This window comes from Acinonyx jubatus, chromosome B3 (assembly GCF_027475565.1).
Source record: "Acinonyx jubatus isolate Ajub_Pintada_27869175 chromosome B3, VMU_Ajub_asm_v1.0, whole genome shotgun sequence".
In the NCBI taxonomy this organism is placed as follows: Eukaryota; Metazoa; Chordata; class Mammalia; order Carnivora; family Felidae; genus Acinonyx; species Acinonyx jubatus.
Genome location: NC_069386.1, coordinates 99,200,105 through 99,205,489, shown reverse-complemented (window position 1 = coordinate 99,205,489; position 5,385 = coordinate 99,200,105).

The window sequence follows — 5,385 nt, the reverse complement described above, 5'->3', positions numbered from 1 at the left end:
CACTGACTTTATAATTTTTCTCTGTAATAATATAGTTTTTATATGCTATCCATTTTTCTTTAAGTAAACTATTTTAGATGAATCTCACAATTTGATACATTGTGTTTTCTTTTTGTTTATATAAAACTCTTTTACAATTCCCCTTGTCATGTATTCCTTTATCCATGAGTTATTTAGATATGAGCTGTTTAATTTCTAACTATTTATGGATTTTCCAGAAATATTTTCTTTCTATAACTGATTTCTAGTTTAATGTCATTGTTATCAGAAAAAAAAAACACTCTGTGAATATTTAAATCCTTTAAAATTTTTGAAATTTATTTTATGGCCCAGAATACTGTCTATTTTTGTTACTGCCCCATGTGCACTTAAGATTGTGTAGTATGCTGTTGTTGGGAGGAGTGTTGTATAAATGATTATAGAAATGCATCTGTCTTAGTCTGTAAATTTAACAAAATTCCACAGACTTGGTGGTTTATAAATAACAGAAACTTGTTGCTTACAGTTCTGGAATCTGGAAGTTCAAGATCAGGGTGCCAGCATGGTTGGGTGAAGACCTTCTTCTGGACTGCAGACTTCTTATGGTATTCCCACATGGAAGAAGGGAGAGGGAGTTCTGTGGGATTTCTCTTCTATGAGCACTATTCTCTTTCATGAGAGCTCTACTTCATGGCCTAATGACCTCCCAAAGACCCCACCTCCTAATACCATCATCTTTGACAGTTAGGATTTCAACATATGACTTTCGGGAGGGACGCAGTCAGACCACAGCAGCATCCTAATGGCATCACCTTCCTTTTTTCAGGATATATCCTAACCTTCTAGAATGAGCACAGGTCTGGCGCTAGAACAATCGCAACTTCTGTTTTCTCAGCTGATGTTTTGAATTTGAATTCCTCTTATACCACTATGTCCCAATTTCCTTACCCATAAAATGGAAATTAAAACAGTATAGCCAACCATAAACTGAAATAACATATTGGGGGCAGGGGTTGGGCATGTGGAGGGAAAAGGAAGATATAATCTTCATCTTTTTTAAAGCCAAGATATTTTATAGCAAATCTTTATGTCGTCATCAGCATGGTCTCCTCTTCCCGACCACATTCCAATCTTTAAACAGATACTGAGATGTCACTTTTTTCTGAAGTAAAAGAAGTCTAGAGCTACCTCTCTCTAAGTTATTAGAAACATCCATGAAGAGTCTTTTTCTTTCTTCCTCCCCTAAATTAATGTGTAAATATCATTAAGTTAATTGGCACGTTACATTGTAATAGAATTACTTGGGTTGCTTGTGGTCACACTGTTGCAGCATCACTGAACTCCCTATTTATGATGCGTTCTCAATTAAAAAATCATATTATAAATCACTGACTTATTTAGCATTTATAGCTTGCTTTCCTTCAAGTAAAAAACAGTTTCATCATCTTTTCTGAAAAGTCATGATTCCATTGTTCCGACCCAATATTCTAAATTTAAAAGTCCTGGCATACAGTTCTGTAGGAGGGAAGACAGAATACACTGAAGTGCTGACTCATAATAGAGCACCACTCTGAGTAAATCCTAAAACAATTCAAATTATGATCTTGTTCAAAATGAACTTTTACCATCTACAATGCTTTGAACTGGTGGCAGGGTGACTTGGACTAAAATTCAGCTTCAACCAATCTAAAACCCAGTCAAAACCACTGTAGATTCTTCTACAGTGGTTTTAAGAATGCCTCCTCATTTCCCTGACTTAGAATCATACGGTTTTGCTGGGACCTATGGCTTAAGAGAATGGTAAAAATGTCATGATATATCAGGAGGAATGACTCAAACAATGGAAGCATATCTTGGAAAGGAGTGGATCCAAAGATGTGAACATACGGCCAGAAATTTCTGGAGACATACAATACCTTTCACTGATCCATGAGGGTAGAACCATTAGGAAGGTAAGTGGGTGCCCCAACTTCACCCCCTTTCACTGCATCTCTGCCTCAGTCTTCTCCAAGGGCTTCTACTGCTCTAGGAAATAAATTGAGGATAAAACTAGGAAAGTGGCTGCACCTTGGATCTCCTTCCTTCAGTAGTGTTCCTGGGAATATAGGCAAAGGAGCATTTCACTTTGTGGAAGTTAGAAACAATATAAAGTTGGTAAAGGCTCAAGTGTGTATCGAACCCCCTTTAAGAACTGGACAATTCAAAGAAAGTTTAGCCTCTGTGCTCAAATAGCTTATCTTTCGACAAGATAAGGAAACACATTTGAAACAAGAGTGAACAAAATGAAGTTATACATAATTCACTGCTAAATCATCACTCCATTAATCACATTCCATTTCATTTAATTTTCACACCTTGCCTCGCATAACTACTTCTCTATAGGCTGAAATTCCTGTCATTCCTCTTATTGCTTAAGTGAAGGCGACTTTGAAGACAGAGGTCCATGCCTCTCACTTGCCTTCACCCTTACACCCTGGGCCTGGTATATATAATATTCTATTTATTATTATATATGTTCAAAGTGGTTAAGAGTAATAAAAAGAGATTAATGAAGATGAGGTAGTCACAAAAATTCAATTTAAAAATCTTGATCTTGCAACTCTAGGATTTGGCACATAGAAAGCTCACAATATATATGCTGTGAATGAATGGTTTGGAGAAATAAAGTATTCCAGGAGAGAAAACAATATCAACAGAGAGGCATGAGAATGGCATTTTGATGAATGTGAGAGAGATTAGCCAAACTAGATCTGAAGTTGGATTACATGAAATAACAGGAAGTAAGGATCACTAGGATGGACAAATTATGGGTCTGGAAAACTCAGAAGAGAAGCTTGGGTTGGATGCCCAAGAAAACAGGGAGTCTTTGAAGGTTTGGGGACCTCTGAGCTGTGGAACAAGAGTGTCTGCAGAAGATGAATATCCATGGCCTATAGGATGAGTTAGGAAAGAGGAGGCCTCGCCTAGTCTATCTATGAGCCCATGCCAGCCATCCAGGTGTGAAGTGATAGCTGGGACTGGTGGGGGGGGGGGGGTAGGTGATAGAAAGGAAGGAGGTGTGGATAAGAGGCATTTCAAAGGGAGACTCAGCAGGATTTAATAAACGCTTTTCAGTAGATCAAAATCTCTGCGTTTACCACATCTGCAACAGAAGAGATAAGAAAATGACTAACACTTGTAGAAGAAGCAAAAGATGGAAGGCTTAGGAAATAGAAGCCAGGCCTGGGGGTCAGCAACCCATGACCTTGCCCAGTAGACTTGCTAATTCATTCCTTAAAATCAGGAGGTAGCTCACCGTTACAACTTGCTAGCCTCTTTCTTTCTTGCTTTCTTTTTTAAAAAAATTTTTTTTAATGTTTATTTATTTCTGAGACAGAGAGAGACAGAGGATCAGTGGGGGAGGGGCAGAGAGAGAGGGAGACACAGAATCTGAAACAGGCTCCAGGCTCTGAACTGTCAGCACAGAGCCTGATGCGGGGCTCAAACTCACAAACCGTGAGATCATGACCTGAGCCGAAGTCGGTCGCACAACCAACTGAGCCACCCAGGCGCCCCTTGCTTTCTGACGTTGTATAAAGTCTAAGATGTAAAGAGAAAAAATATCCTAGTCCTTGTCAGTAGCAGCCTTTCCAGAACTTTCTGGAGCTTTCTGGAACTGCCAACTTCTCAGGGCAGAATTCTTCTGAGCTTGCCAAACTCTCACCTCCTGGCCATCTCTCTTCTGAGGCTGAGAACACCCTAAGACAAGCACCCAGGGATGCCTCCACCTGTGGGAAGATTTGGGTCTCTGAACATTAGCAGGTGACAACAATTCTCAATTTCTTATTTCAGCATATACTCAATGTGATGTGTAGAAAGTGTGAACTCACTGAGTTGTAGAAATCCTTCTCAGCATACACACAAAAGAAAGTACAATAGAATTAAAATTAAACAATAAAGTGAACTACAAAAGCATCATCCATTATGTACTTTCCTTATGTTTTCTCTTTTGGATGGGGATATTGCATTCGCTGTAGATTCTGCCATCTGGGGGCAACCCATTGATGCTCCCAGCATTCGTATATCTGTGCAGGAGGGAAGAAGGACTTCTCTGAAGAGATAAATTGTGGTGTAGCCACACAACATATAATGGAAATGATGTTATGGAACAACGTGCATAATAAACTTCATGACACAATTTCATCTGCTACTGAAAAGAAATGATCATTGCATGACATGACAGAGGTGCGAAGTAATGCTACAGTGGCAAATATATGCTGCAATATAGAAATATGCCAAACCGACCAACATGTTATACACCTTAAACTTACACAACTTATGTAAATTATATCTCAGTAAAATTAAATTAAAAAAAATAAAGTAAAAACTTTATCTGCCCTGAAGAAAGCTCAAAAACAAAGCAGGCAAGTCGCAAAAGAATGTATATATTAACATTCTATTACACAGTCTAAAACCTTGAAAGGAACTTTTTTTTTTTTTTTTTTTGGTGAGGGACCCATTAATGTATAAGAAAATCTAAATACTTGTATCTGGAAGCGGGAAGAAGAATGGGGTGGGGAAAACACAATGGGGTGTACACAGGGGCTTCAACTATACCTGTAATGATTCATTTCTTCAGCTGGGTAGTGGGTACACAGGTGTTCGTTGCATAATTCCTTTCACCTTTCCATAGCTTTGAAACATTTAACAATATATTTTCTTTAAACCTTCAGTTCTTTCCTGGGGAGAAGGGTGGACATCCACGCTGGAGCAGGGCCTTTCCACCACACAGAAGTGGCTTCTCTCCCCCCTCCTCAGTGCAGGAGAGACATCCACGGCAGGGAGACAAAGAAGGAGAGAGGAGACGCCTGCATAGAGCGTTCAGTTATTAAAGGGATAAATATCTTTCATTCAGCCCTTCCTAATAAACTTTTAAAAGTCCACACGTTTTTATTTTTGCTGCACAAAATTCCTCCAGGAGGAGGAGGGGCGTCATTTCTTAGCATTCCTGAGCAAGGGAAAGGGTTTCCTCCTATTACAATTCTTAAGAGGGCAAACATGTGAGAGTCACCAAAAATGCTCAAATGCCTGTGCCTTGCTGGCCAACAGAAAGGGGATTAGTAAAGCACCATTAACCCCACAATGAAAACACATCAGTTTAGGGTTTTCTTTCATCCTAAACCCACTTTATAAACACAGCCTTATCACAGGGGCATGTTTATCTGCATGTGTTACAAGTAGATTCCCAAAAAGCAACAGTAGCTAATGAAATTAAATATGATGTTGGAAAAATCTCTCTGCTCCTTCCAGCAAAAATGACACAGAAGACAGGCCAGACTGTGGTTTAGCTTCAGCATCTCCTACTCTAGTTTATTTAGAAACTTTATTAAAAGTTTAAGAAAGCCAGAGATTTGAACCAAAGAATCT